Raw genomic sequence first — 15,884 nt, 5'->3', positions numbered from 1 at the left:
GTTCCAATTTCGGTCCTAATAACACTACAACAAAGCAGTAGATTAGCGACGACCACATTCCGTCGCTAACATGGTTAGCGACGGATTAGCGACAACGAGGCGACAGTATGCTTACGTCGCGAATATTTCGACGCTAACTGGCGACAGAATTATTCTGTCGCCAGGTCCGTCGCTAATTGCGACGGAATAACGAGCGCTATATTCCGTCGCCAATCCGCCGGTACTAAACGACGACCACGGCTTGGCGACGGATTTACTTTCGTCGCTATGCCGTCGCTAGATTAATATGAATAGCGACGGATGGTTCCGTCGCAAACACAAAAAAAAATTAAAAAAAAATTATTTGAAAATTAAATACCGAGAACTGTACAATTTCTATTTCCTGTACAATTTATATTTCCTGTAAATAAAAAACAAACCACACAAAAAAATTCATATAACAAGAATCTACAACAATTAATCGTTCCACCTTAAAATTAAGAAGTTTAATTATTTACAATTCAACAATTACAATTAGGAAAAATAAAAAAAATAGAACTTCTTCAACACAGTCTTCTAATCATCGCCAAGATTTTGTGCATCTTCTTGTTCATTGTCTTTATCTGTCCCTTCAGCTCCACTACCCTGATTATCGCTAGCAGCCTACACAAGAAAAGAACAGTCAGTATTGATAAACAAAATATAATGAAATAAATTACACACTATATGTGATTCTATCATGTGCTCATGTGTGATCTAAGGCAATAAAAAAACTCTATATGTGATTCTATCATGCTCATATGTGCTCTAAGGCAGACAAAAAGTTATATATATATATATATATATATATATATATATATATATATATATATATATATATATATGATTCTATCATGCTCATATGTGTGCTAAGGCAGTCAAAAAATTGAATATGTGATTATAGCATGTTCATATGTGTTCTAAGGCATCTAAAAAAACTCTATATGTGATTCTACCATGCTCAGATGTGCTTTAAGGCAGGCAAAAAACTATATATGTGATTCGATCATGCTCGTATGTGTGCTAAGGCAGTAAAAAAATTGAATATGTGAATATAGCATGCTCATATGTGCTCTAAGGCAGGCAAAGCCAAAAATTTTATATGTGATTCTATCATAAATGATATATAACATGTTCATATGTGTTCTAAGGCAGTAAAAAAACTCTATATGTTATTATAGTATGCTCATATTGTGCTAAGGCAGTCAAAAAACTGAATATGTGATTATAATATGCTCATATGTGTTCTTAGGCAGTCAAAAAACTGAATATGTGATTATAGCATGCTCATATGTGTTCTAATGCAGTCAAAAAAACTCTATATGCGATTCTATCATGCTCATATGTGCTCTAAGGCAGACAAAAAGTTATATATATATATATGTGTGTGATTCTATCATGCTCATATGTGTGCTAAGGCAGTCAAAAAATTGAATATGTGATTATAGCATGTTCATATATGTTCTAAGGCATCTAAAAAAACTCTATATGTGATTCTACCATGCTCAGATGTGCTTTAAGGCAGGCAAAAAACTATATATGTGATTCGATCATGCTCGTATGTGTGCTAAGGCAGTAAAAAAATTGAATATGTGAATATAGCATGCTCATATGTGCTCTAAGGCAGGCAAAGCAAAAAATTTTATATGTGATTCTATCATAAATGATATATAGCATGTTCATATGTGTTCTAAGGCAGTAAAAAAACTCTATATGTTATTATAGCATGCTCATATGTGTGCTAAGGCAGTCAAAAAACTGAATATGTGATTATAATATGCTCATATGTGTTCTTAGGCAGTCAAAAAACTGAATATGTGATTATAGCATGCTCATATGTGTTCTAATGCAGTCAAAAAAACTTTATATGTGATTCCATCATGTTCATATGTGCTCTAATGCAGTCAAAAAAACTTTATATGTGATTCTATCATGCTCATATGTGCTCTAAGGCAGACAAAAAAACTTTATATGTGATTATAGCATGCTCATATGTGCTCTAATGCAATAAAAAAACTCTATATGTTATTATAGCATGCTCATATGTGCTCTAAGGCAGTCAAAAAACTGAATATGTGATTATATCTGAGAGGGACCTGGAATCGAAGATCCCCTATCCTGAACAGCGGCCTTGATCTCATTTCGGAGAAAGGGGGCGACAGTGTATTGAAAGTAGTTATTCAGTGATTCATTAATGATCTGGCGTACATCATCACCGGAAAGAATAGTCGGCTGCTTGGAGCTTATGTCGATGCAAGAAGTCGGTGAGCCGTAACTGGAAGAACCAATAACTGGTGAAGTGTTCATATTACTCCCAAACCCGAACACGCGACCTTTTTGGGGTTCACCTGCTGCAGTCACCCATGCTGTAGGATCAAATGATGGATGCTAAGTAGCGTCATCGCCATATCGCTCTACCATCTGTTGCTCATATGCCTCCTACAAAATAATGTTTAAAGTATTCATTAATAATTAATGATAACATTATGATAACTTGCATATATATTGCAATGATTATTAATAGAATTAATACATACAGTTGTCGTTCTCGCCTTCTCTGATACGAAGACTCCCGTGGTCTTCCGTTTATGTGTTTCTACAAACACATCCTTATATGGTACATTGCCTCCTTTTTCTGCTTCCTGCGAAGTTAAATGACAAAAGATTTAGTACACAAGTTTGCAACAATACTTATAAAATTAATATTATATATTGATGAGTTACCATTTTCTTTAGGTGGCTCCCAAATGTCTTAGATCTACCTGTGTGTAGATGGGCTTCGGGCATCTTCGATCGATTTTGTGCAGCCTTCGCAGAGCGATTTCTAAATGTATCTCCCGCCCACTTATCGCACATTTCATCCCAGTAATCTCTCCTGATAGTAATAGGATCATGGCCCTTCCACAGTAATGGATCATCTACTACGCCAGATGTTTTTTTTGCTGCAGTCTTCATAGTGTGCAGCATGTCTGCAAATCGATTGACAGCCACCTTCTGCCACACCTTCCTTGCATCATTTTCTTCCACCGTAGTTGCGAAGCGATTCAAAGCCTACAAATATTTTCAGAAAGTTAGTAGACATTGCTTAAATAAATTAAATATGAAACACATTAACTATGAGGAACAACTGTATACCATGAATGAGGACCACAATCTGTCTAACACCTCCTTTGGGTACTCTTTCCATTGAGCAACTGGTCCTGGTAGATGTTGAAGAAGTGAATTCCTAATCTCCCGTACTACTTCTAATCTCCCGTACTACTTCTTGTGGCTCAAACTTCGTGCTGCACATGAATTGTTACACAATAAATATCAATATAAAATATTTAAAAGATATGCAATAATTAAAAACAAAATACTTACGGTTGATTATCGATATACACTATTCGAATGAGTCTTCTTGTGCCAGCCTGAGAAGACCCTGTTTCCTGTGTTGGCTGTTGACTTGTGTGGTCAACTGGTGTAGGTGGGTCGTGTACAGGCGCAACATCATCTGTAAAAAAATACATTAGAAATTCTCAGAATGTGCATTTGAACTAATCAAGCATCTAATTAGTTATATGATATACCTATCACAGGAGCCCGTGAAGATGAAGGCTGAGTCTGGCTACTACTGGATGAGCGACCACTATAACCTCCACGAACCATATTCTAACAAATAACATATGTCATACAATACATTCAAATAATTCACATCAAGTATTACAATGCATTCAAGTCATTCACATCAAGCATTGCAATGCATTCAAATAATTCAAATCATTGACATCAAGTATTGCACTAATTCAAATCATTCGTTAATTGCATAAATTATAATACATTCAGATAATTGAAATCATTCACATCAAGTATTACAATGCATTCGAATCATTCGTATCAAGTATTAATATACATTCAAATAAATTTTTTAATCATTCACACCAAGTATTGCAATACAACTCACATCAAGTATTACAATGCATTTAAATAGAGGTTTGTAGTATAAGATTTTGCTTACTAGCTTGAGAATTCTTCCTCGTCACTAGTTTGACTTTCTTCTTCTTCTTCTTCTTCTTCTTCTTGTTCATTATTTGCCCATCAACTTGGTACATCATTTGGATCACATTCCTCTATGAATGTTTCATCGGCCAATGGAGATATGACATGCATATCATGCGCAACATTGTGACCATAAGCGAAGTCATAGACATCATCTGATTGATAGTAATCACTGTCTTCAGCTAACTCATCTTCCTGTAACTGATCATACTCGGGGTATAGTTTGGATTTCACCTTGCAAACTGCCCACCATTCATTTCTATCTGACTTTTTTATACTCGGATATGAAGTATAATAAACTTGTTGAGCTTGCGAGGCTAATATGAATGGTTCATATGTTCCAAACCTGGATTTATGATTCACCTCCACAATGCCTGAAACTTTGTCGAGTCTTGTTGCAGTTGGATCAAACCAATGACACTTGAATATCGTAACCCTGTTATTCATGCCTAAGTAAGTCAACTCCATTATTTCCTCTATAACACCGTAGTAATCATGTTCATTTTCACCGTAGCTGCTACCCTTGACACACACGCCACTATTTATCGTTGATTCATTTATACCGTAGTCTTTTGTATGGAATCGATAACCATTTACGATATACCCGTTGTAGCATTGCACAACTTTGGTCGGACCATTTTCTAAATCACATATTCCTTGATCTTTAACATCACCATGGCGAACCTACGCACAAACATAAACAATTATTGTGATCACGATCAATTAAGTAACTTAGTGTTGTTTATAAGTACAAAATTTATGTTAGCTTCTTGACCAACTCTTTCAACCACTCCACAAACTTAGTTTCACGTTCTTTTTGTACTTCTGCATCAGTGAGATGTGAAACTTCGCTTTGCAACTCCAGATCAAATCGTCTGCAAACCACAAATACTTATATTACCGAGCCATGTATCCACATATAGAACATAAAAGGATTTATAATTGAGTTGCATATACATATACTTACTCGATGTATGGGTCGATCGCTGAGCAATTAAAAAGAATATAGATGTGTGTTGCATCTTGCTCTCGATCTATCAATAGCCTTGATCGGCAACTACCAAATGCATGCCCAAGTGGTTGAAATATCGACAGCTTGTCAGCTACAGTTACTTGTTCTCCATCATCGTTACGGGGCGGGCATGTGTAACGTGTTGGAATATGAGGTTCGAAGTACATAGATGAGAAATTTGAAATCTCTTCTAAAGTGTACGCCTCACAAATAGAGCCTTCTACTCTTGCTTTATTACGAACCTTTTTTTTAGGTCGAACATGCATCTGACAAGAATATACATTTCAAATTTTAAATATCTGTCATTAAAGAGACAAATATAAAAAAACATATACCTTTCAAATGGGTACATCCATCGATATTGCACAGGGCCACCAACCCTTAGTTCATATGGCAGATGTATGATCAAATGTTCCATAACATCGAAAAATGCTGGCGGAAATATCTTTTCTAACAGACAAACAATGGTGATGACAGAGTCCTCGAGATTCTTTACATCTGATACAACGACCTCCGATGCGCACAATGTTCTGAAAAATCCGCTCAACTCAGACAATACCCCCCATATAGGTTTGTCTAACATATCATGGAATGCTAGGGGTATCAATCATTGCATAAAGATATGACAATCGTGGCTCTTCAACCCATATAACTGTCCATCGTCAATCTTCACAGCCCGAGCAATGTTAGAGACATATCCATCTGGAAATCTCAGTTGTCTCAACCATTGACATACATGTTTTATTTGATCAGGTCCGAGCAAGTACTTCGCCTTTGGTTTCAGTACTTTGCCATTATACTCTTTGAGTTCCAATTCTGGTCTTTTACATATTAATTTTAAATCCATACGGGCCTTCGGATTATCCTTCATTTTTCCTTTAATATTCATTACTGTATTGAACACATTATCAAACACATTTTTCTCTACATGCATCACATCCAAATTATGTTGTATCAATAGGGTCGGCCAATACTGTAGTTTCCAAAAAATAGATTTTTTCGTTCAATTGTGATCCTTCCTAAATCCACAGAAGGGTATAGGACTGCGGGCATCTGTTAATACATCTGGAAAGTATCACAATCTTCTTAGAATCTCTATGCCGGACAATCTTGAGGATGAACCTTCCGTTTCAGTTGTGCCTACTTTAAATGCATTCTTTTGACGTCGGAACGGATGATCGCTGGGTAGAAATCGACGATGGCAATCAAACCAGCAAGGCTTTCTTCCATGCCTTAATCTAAAAGCTTTGGAATCCTCCATGCAGTACGGACAAGCCAACCTCCCATGTGTGCTCCAACCAGATAACATACCATAGGCAGGGAAGTCACTGATTGTCCATAGAACAACGGCCTTCATGTTGAAATTTTGATTTTTGTGGGCATCATACGTGGTAACACCGTCATCCCACAGTACTTTTAATTCATCAATCAATGGCCTTAGATATACATCAAGATTTTGGCCAGGTGAGGTCGGACCAGGGATCAACAGAGACAAGAAAAGATTTGGACGTTTCATACACAAGCTTGGTGGAAGGTTGTATGGAGTTACAAATACTGGCCAGCATGAGTATGGAGTTGATCTACCCCCAAATGGATTAAATCCATCTGTACATAGACCGAGTCTAATATTTCGCACTTCCATTGTGAAGTTCTGATGAGTACGATCAAAGTGCTTCCAAGCTTCAGCGTCAATAGGATGCGTGATCTTGTTTTCATCGTGTCGAACTTTATTTGCATGCCATCTCATGTGTTTAGCTGTCCTTGAAGACATATACAATCGCTGCAATTTAGGAGTGATAGGAAAGTAGCGAAGCGACTTGTATGAAACTTCCTTTGATCTCGTGCTACCATTGCCTCTTGTCTTTGGCTTGAACCGAGGATGCCCACATGACGGGCATGATATGTCGTTTTCCTGCTCCTTGAAATACAACATGCAGTGATTTGGACAAACATCAATCTTTTTGTAACCCATACCTAGAGCGTTGACCATAACTTTCGCACGATAGAAATTTTGTGGCAATTTCTCATCTTTAGGCAACATACTCTTCACAATCATGCACAAACGGTCAAAACATGATTGACTCAAATTATACTCGGACTTCAAATTCATTAGTTGAAGAACTGCAGACAAGATAGTGTGACTCTCACAACCGTTCCAAAGTGGCTCATCAGCATCTCTAAGTAAATCAAAAAATCTACTAGCTGCATCGTTTGGTGATTCTTCATCTACGGCAGTTCTTACATCACTAGAACTCATAGCAGAACCCAGTTCTGTTCCTGCGGCATCAAATATCAAATTCGTATATGGATTATCGTGCACCACATTCACTCGTGCATCAAAATCGTTTCTAAATTCTTCTCCATGAAACGTCCAGTTCTGATAATCACTCACAAAACCCTTCCTGTATAGGTGATGTCTAACGCCATGAGGTTCTACAAATCGATTATTCTTACAAATCTTGCAGGGACACCTAATCCGACCTATGTGATCTACCGTAGTGACACTTGCCGTTGCAAATTCAATAAAACTGTCAACAACATCTATATATTCATGCGATAACTCATTGTCCACTATCCTACGGTACATCCATTCACGGTTTGCAATCATTTTGTCGTATGATGTTACAAATAGTATCCTAACCAGTTAAAAGAGAACCATCAGAATGCTATGATGAAGAAAATATCAAATTTATCATGCAATATATGATGTCATACAATCACAAGAATTATGATGCATCCATTGATAACTTAATATTTTCATGTGCAAACTATTCATGACACGATACATTCATTTGAAGCATGCTTTCAGTATACAATTTCACATGGAAGACATAATCAAATTGAAAGTAACTACATGTAAGCATGGATACAATCACATCAAACATTGCAATACATCGAAATAATTCATATCAAACAAATGTCAAACACGTACCTGCAGCAAACACACTTCAATATCTCACTAACTACTACCATGCATAGCATGGACTTCGTACTCCAAAAATAAGAACACTTCCATATTCATACATTAAAATCATGCTCAGCTTGATCTCTGAACTCCAACAAAGCAGTCCTAGATATCAACAACTAAGTGAGTGTGTGAACAATAAAGTGTTACATTCAATAAATTAAATAACATGTGATGCGCTTGCATCACTTACTCACCACGGGTATTTACCCGATTTGCATTATTTTTGTCACTTACTTACCATGGGTGGCGGGGCACAAACGAGTTCCGTTGAGAAATCTGCAAAAAACACTGTGTTAAAATGAATATTGAAGCTAATTAGGGAAACACAAACACTTATGCAATGCAAAAAATAACTAAACTGTTGATGATATATCTAATGATGAAATGCGATGAAATAAAGTGTGCAAGTAATGTACTGCAATGAATATTGAAGCTAATTAGGGAAACACAAACACTTATGCAAAGGAAGCAAAAAGACTAAACAAAGAAAAATAGAACAAAGAAAAAATAAGAAATGGATCATAAATTGTTTATCTCTGCTCAACGGACGATCTATAGAAGATCATTCTTATACAAGAGGTGACAAAACAAAAATTCCATAAACCAGTACAGAGAAATACTAAACAACCACTTGCCTAACAGATTATAAAAAAGAGAGACACACTAAGAAACCATTTGCAAAATATACAATAAACTAAACCACAACCAATTAAAAATGGGATAATGATATACTCTCTTTAGGATTTCTTTGTTCCCATTTTCTCAATCAAAATCTTTTAAAACTCATATTTTTCTATCATGCCCTTTGTTTCCCCAATCATTAAAAGAAATAAAGGGAAAGGAAAATTAAACTGAATAGAAGGAAAATAATGACAAAAATCCTTTTCTTAACACAAACATGGCACAAGATGTTACATCTTCCCATCCAACAAACATTAGCCCAAACAAATATTCCAAATAATAACACTTGGAAAACAAACTGGTAATTCGGTTAAAACCTCAAAAAGATTATAGAAAATAGGTCAGATAGTCGCTTGCATGTGCTCAAGGAACAACTTCAAGAGATAGTTTTCATACAAGAGGTGTCAGAAGAAGAAATAATCATCATGGACATAACATAAATAAATAAAAAAATATAGAAAAATAGCGGGAGATAATGTAAGAAAGATGTCACATGAAAACCATAAAACAAAATGCAAAAAATAACAGAAATGGAGGAAATCGCTCAGAACAGTTTGCTTATCTCTGCTCAAAGAACAAGCTTTGAAAGTTGTTCTAGTACAAGAGGTGTCAGAAGAAGCATTGAACATCATGGAAAAAATGAAAAAGAAGACATGATCATAAAAAGATAGTTTCGGAGGAAGCAAAAATGCAGATGAGGAATCGGAGGAAGAAGAAGAAGAAGAAGAAGAAGAAGAAGAAGAAGAAGAAGAAAATGCAGATGCAAATGATTACCTGTGCGTCGCCGGGCGGTGGCGGGAGGCTGACGGGGAGCGGCAGCTGGCGAGCGGTGGACGGCTGACGAGCGGCGGCTGGCGAGCGGTGGACGGCTGGCGAGCGGTGGACGGGGAGCGGCGACTGGCGAGCGGCGGCGGCCGGGCGGTGGCGAGAGCCGACGGGCGGCGGGAGGGAGAGTGCGGCGGGCGGGAGCAAGACAGCGAAACAGGAAAAAGAGAAAGAGGGATAGGATTAGGGATTTACGCGACATTTAGCAACGGAATAATTCCATCGCTAAGCCGTCATAAATCAAAATACCAAAAAAGCGACAGAATATATTCTGTCGCTACGCCGTCGCTAATTAGCGACGATAGAGTTCCCTCTCTAAATCCATCGCTAAAATGGTGTTCTTGTAATAAGAATTAGCGACAAAAAATTACAGTCGCTAATCCGTCGCTAAGTAGCGACAGATTAGCGATAAAAGTTGTTTCCTCGCTAATCCGTCGCGAATTAGCGACAGATTGTATCTCTAGCTAATCTGTCGCTAATTAGCGACGAAAAAAAATCCGTCGCAAATTTCCGTCGCTAATTAACAATTTTTTTGTAGTGTAAAGCTATACACATATTTATGCAGGGATCTTACCTAAATTTGGAGCCGAAATATGGATCAGATCCATTTTGAACCTATGTCAAAACTCTGATCTTTATAAGCTCATAACTGGGGCTGCAAACGTCTCGATTAGGCTAAGCCTGGGAAATGAGACGAGTATCTAGTTGTTAGGCTCGGCTCGGCTCGAAAATTGAACTCCGCAAGCCAAGCTATGAGCCAACTCAATTAGGTAAATGAACCGAGCACGAACATGGCAAGCTTGGCTCGTATAAGCGCTTTTTACATATCATATAATATATAATTTATACAAATTATATATGTTTTATGAATGTGTGTGTGAGTATATATATATATAGGGGTGAGCCCGGAACACCTACTCCCTCAAAATGGAAGCTTTAGATTTTAAAAAATTTTAACTTCTTTTGTTGATGAGACCCTATAGATATGATATGCATGCTTTATTTAGTAGAAAACAAGTTTTTGATCATGTGATTATAGCATAGACCTAGGTTTTTTAGGACCTTTAAAAATCAAAGGGAAATCAATGACTTAAAAATTCTTAATTTTATGTTCAAAAAATGTGATTGGAAGCATGATTTCTATCAAATAAACTGTGTTGAATACATTTATAAGGTTATTGAGAAGATAAAACCTACAATTATGATTTCTAATACGAGCTAGGAGGTATTCCACTACAAGAAAAATGTGGATTAGCGATGGACGCTTTTCGTCGCCAATCCATCGCTAAAACACTTTAGCGACGGAAAGCGTTCATCATGATTTTTTGGTCGCTAATTAGCGACATAATTTATCTGTCGTTAATCCATCGTTAATTTGCGATGGATCATGATCCCTCGTTAATCTGTCACTAAATAAGCACAAATTTGGTTTTGCGATGGAATGTAATATGTCTCTAATCCATCATTATTTTAGCGATGGATTATATTTCGTTGCAAAACCAAATATTAGCGACAGATATTATCCATCGCTAATCCATCACAAAATTTAAAAAAAAAATTGTTTTGGATATCTATCGGTCTTAGCATGAGATTCAGGTATATTTTGGATCCTGTTTGGCATTTATTTGGTTTTAAGTGAATAATGGGGCCATCATCTCTATGAAAAAAGTGCAAAATTCAAAGCATCAATTTTTTCTATATTCCACACGAATTCTAAAGGCTACCTTATGAAGAAGTTGTTCCTGAAGGATGCGATTGTGTGCTGATTTAATTTACACAAGGTTGAATCGTTATACACTACAATGGCATCCTAAAAAGAGAGAACATTTAAGAAAAGTCAAACCAACATATGTAAAGGAAAGTATATCTGATGACAGTAGCCTGCATTGACAGATGCTCCAGATAGAATGATAACAATTAACCTTACCAAATTCCCCCATTATGCTACTTCAGAAATAAGACCAAGTTTTAGCAACCAAGAAATGAAAACAACAGAATAGGTCCAATAGGAGACTACATCCAACTCATAGGCCTTCTCGTTGCATTGAGCCATTAATCTTGTAAGAGCCTGCTCTATAAGTATCTAAAAATTAACTTATGATATATAGAAAGTAGGAAAAAAGCAACCACTTCAGCCATGTAGACACATACAAACAGACCACCACTTGAGCAATACATGTTGCATGTCCACCAGTGACACATTTGACATTGATGCCTCACCAGTTTCAACAATACACTGCTCAAGAATCCTCATTTGCTTCTTTTTCTCCTGGATTTCACCTTCCAACTTTTGTATCTCTGATTTTTAATAAGCCAAGTAGATGTTGTCAACATTATGAAAAAACAGTAGACTAGGGACAGAAGGCTGCACTAGTTTTCATGAGAAATGACCTCTAACAACTAGCCAACCCAGACAAGGTAAATCAAGTGGTAGGTGTCATCATATATACATCTGATACAACAGAGGGGACCCCTTCAGTCCACATTTTGGCTTGCTTATCACAACCTGCTGAAAACACAGTGGTCCCATCATCTTTCCAAGCCGAACAAAGAACCTATCATGAAGGCCAAAAACTATTAAGATAATGCTCATTCTTATAAATGCAAAATTTCCAACACCCAATCAACTAAATTCCTTAAGAGTAACATACCAGATGATCTTGTGAGATTGATGCTTTTGGCACACTACCTCCACTCGTGTTTACCTCCCAACATCTTACCTGGTAAATTTTCATTGCTAACCCAAAGCATTAAAAAAATTGAACATCATAATATAATGTGCAAAAGAAGACATCAATGGTTCAACCAGTTATGAAACAAAAAGAGGGAGAAAAAAAAAACACTGAAAAATAGGGCTCCCAAGGTTTCTGGTTTCTGGTTGACAAAGAAACAAGCAAATAGGGCTCCTGGTTTTCAGAATTTGGATCAACCCAATCAACTATCGTATTGTTCATCTGTTCTTTCTCTCTTGCAGATCCGATAATTAAAGGTTCTGTAACAGAACCTCTTAGATCCGATACACTTTGAATTCTGGATTTATCTCAAAAAATTGCCATCTTTATGGGAATCGTCATCGGTGCCAAAAAGGAAGATTACCATCAATGCCACAAATGACACAAAAATAGCATAACTAATAGACACATCATCCAGAATAGTAGTTATGAGAAGATAAATGCCTAAAAAAATGCTGGCTGCTTGGGTGAACAAGAAATGATCATGCTCAGCTGAGCCTTCTTCTGATGCAGGTGTGCAAGGCCTCACAAAATACATCAATGCAAGACACAGAACAGGAAGCCCTACAGTAAGAAAGAGCAAGAGCTTTACAGAGGAATTATCAAGTACCCCTAAGTAAATTTCTATATATACAGCAGCACTGAGCCCAACATAACCCTTCAAAATCCACTTAGATGGCTGCAAATGAATGAACAACATTAAACGCCAAAACTTCAAACCCAAAAATAATAGGAAAAATCAACTTCAAAAGAGAAATAAGAACCAAAAACTCATGCAAGCATACAACCTCAAGATATCATTTCGAGTTGTGTATCCAATAACCACATAGGTGACAAAGCACATGAACCATCCTTAAATCCAAGGATCTGAAACAGGAACCACCAAAATTAGGAAGGAAGATAAGCCAAAAAAAAGAGGAAAAGCTGCAAGAAGGGAGGTTCAAAAAGACAAGAAAAATAATTTTACCATCCACTTTTGCTTCCACAACTCTAATACCTTGTTGCGTAACATCTTATCCAAAACACCCCGGATAAAATAGATGAATATCACACTGCATACTTCCACTTCCAACACTTAAGGATTAATACAACCAACCAACATTACAACCTCAAAGATGGCAAGAATGACCACTCCAACCATGAACACACTACATGGGAGAGAAAACAACCATACTAGTAAACAACAAATCAGATTCCAAACACGAAAAGATTAGTTTGGAATAACATAAGATGATAGGTAGTCCTCAAGCACTAGTGCAAACAACAGATCCAAATAAAAAGTCTTTGAAGATGATGAAAACTATGACAAAAAAAGAAGAAGCCTATCATGCCACATGAAAGCATTTTACAGATTCAACGCCAAATTGTGTTCTACTCCCAAGTTGAAAAGGTGATCTGCAACAAATCCTGAGCATCAAGGCTTACATGAAGGGAAACATATCCAAGGAAAAACAAAAAGTCGAGGATGATGGAAATATTGATGACAAAGAAAACGGATGTCACTCAAAGGCTTACATATCGACTCCAAATTCCATGTTCTTTGGTCAGCTGGTAGTTAACAACGTAAACACCAGAAGAAATAGTTTCTTGAACATTGAATTAAAATCTTGTATATCAACACGTGAACAAGGTAGAGCCACCAGAAAAAGCTTGCAATGTGAAGTGTGTGAGAAGAAAAAGTTATCATCAAAAACCCAAATTCAATGAAAGTCATTTTAGAGCAGAAGAAGAATTGGTCATATGCCCAACTGAGATTCCAAGTAAGCAGGAATAAAAAGCGTCTTAAAGACACAATGCCAAATTTTGCTTCTTAGCCCCAAGTTATTTGCCCAAAAGGTGACTTGTAGTTGATCTACCAAATCAATGCTCTCTTATGCCTGGACAAATCCAAGGATAAAAACAAGGAGATATATACCCTTCGGTGTTGGGCAGTCGTGCAGAGGTGGCAAAGATGTGGACGTCCGGCGTCGGCAGTGGAGGCACAGGGTGCAGCTTGCTAACGGGTGAAATCCAGGGCTCAACTAGGTCCACGGGCCACAACAACTCGAAGATGGCTTCCGGCAAGGGATTTTCCTCCGATGATAGATACCCAAACAAGGTAGGAATGAGGGTGGCGACGGGAGACTCAAGAAGCGACGACGAGTCACGACATCGCTTTCGGTCAGCGCTCAAACAAAAAGGGGAATGCAGCGAGAGACCAGAGAAGAGAGAAGAAGAAAGAAGAGGAAGAAGAAAAAGAAGGTGATGAAGATGGGAAGAGGAGGGGCATCGGCGATGGCCGACGTTCGGACGAAAGGGAAAGAGAAGAAGGTGAGGATAGGGGTCGGCTGGGGGTGTTAGCGACGACGCTGCTCCGGCGAGGCCACAGACAGGGAAAGGAAAAAGAGAAGAGGGAGGAGAAGAAGGGAAAGAGGTGGAGGCGATGGTGGTTACGGTGATAGCACCCAGCCGGCTGCGGATGGGGAAGGGATGATCTTCCACAGACGATGATCGACGACGACGGTGCAGGCCACCCTCTTCTTAACAAATTTGGGGGTAATCAGATAGAGAGAGCCTTAGATGGGCCAGTTTAAATCGAAAAGTAGCAATAAAATTAGCGACAAAAAAATTATCGCGAATCGTTGCTAATTAGCGGTGGATATTGCGATGAAATTTTCTTGTCGCTAATTCCAATTTTAGCGATGACTAGTTTTCTCTAGCTAATTCATCGTAAATTTCTGTCGCTAATTAACATTTTTTTTTGTAATAATTCGTATATATATATATATATATATATAGGAAAATAAAAACCTACAAACCCCATAGATGTATTCAACACGATTGATTTACAAGAAATCGATACTTGGATCATGCATTTTGGATGAAAAAAATTAGTAATTAGTCTCAAAAATTTATGAAGGTTGTTGATTTTTGAAACCTTATATAAACCTATCCATGCATCGGAATCAAATGTTCAAGCATATAGATCACATCTGTACAGTCAAAAATTAAAAAAAAAACCTTTAAAAATTCATGAAAATCCAATAGCATGTTTCATTTAGTAGGTTTTGTATTTAGTATGTTTTTATTTCTCATATATATTATCAAGCTTTAAAAGACATTTTAAAGACATTTTTTAAGAAAACAAGCCAGCTCATTATCAGCCCTCACAATGAGCTGGGTCTTAGCTCGACTCTTGACGAGCTAATGAGCCGAGCCCTAACAACCCAAGCTCGGCTCGTTCAACTTGTTTGCCAGCCCCAGAGCCTGCATCCTCCTGTAGCCCTACACATGAACGTCAAAGGGTGGGTTTAGTGGGAGTGTTTTTAATGGATAATGGCAAAATGGGAATGTCTCACACTTTTGTAAGTTTCTAAATGTTTGTTTTGAGGGTGCCCATGACAAGGCCGCTATTTGACCACTGTTAGAAAATTGGGTCTGTATTATGGATTTTAAAAGGGGAGTTACCTGACATGGAATATTTGGTAAAAGATTGGACTGTATCAGTAAATTATCCTATCTTTTTAAAATTTAAAAACAGCCCGAAGCTACGTCTCTACTGTGAAGCAGCAATAAACGGTCGAGTAACTGCCAATATGACCAAAATGCTCCTCTGTGGTTTTCTGCAAGT

General features: G+C 37.4%; 2 non-coding genes across 2 annotated transcripts; both read right to left on the bottom strand.

The window, feature by feature from the left end:
• Positions 1-9,057: 9,057 nt before the first annotated feature.
• Positions 9,058-9,148, bottom strand: LOC149841683 (small nucleolar RNA snoR1). Its single transcript, XR_016431245.1, has one exon. It is a non-coding gene; the product is annotated as a small nucleolar RNA snoR1 (small nucleolar RNA).
• A 110-nt stretch (positions 9,149-9,258) lies between these two features.
• LOC149841682 (small nucleolar RNA snoR1) lies at positions 9,259-9,353 on the bottom strand. The gene has a single exon (XR_016431261.1). It is a non-coding gene; the product is annotated as a small nucleolar RNA snoR1 (small nucleolar RNA).
• Positions 9,354-15,884: the final 6,531 nt, after the last annotated feature.

This window comes from Nuphar pumila, chromosome 3, assembly GCF_984573655.1.
Source record: "Nuphar pumila chromosome 3, dmNupPumi1.hap1.1, whole genome shotgun sequence".
NCBI classification, from domain to species: domain Eukaryota; kingdom Viridiplantae; phylum Streptophyta; class Magnoliopsida; order Nymphaeales; family Nymphaeaceae; genus Nuphar; species Nuphar pumila.
Note: the sequence above shows the minus strand (reverse complement) of the source record. Positions and strands in the feature narration are given on the sequence as shown.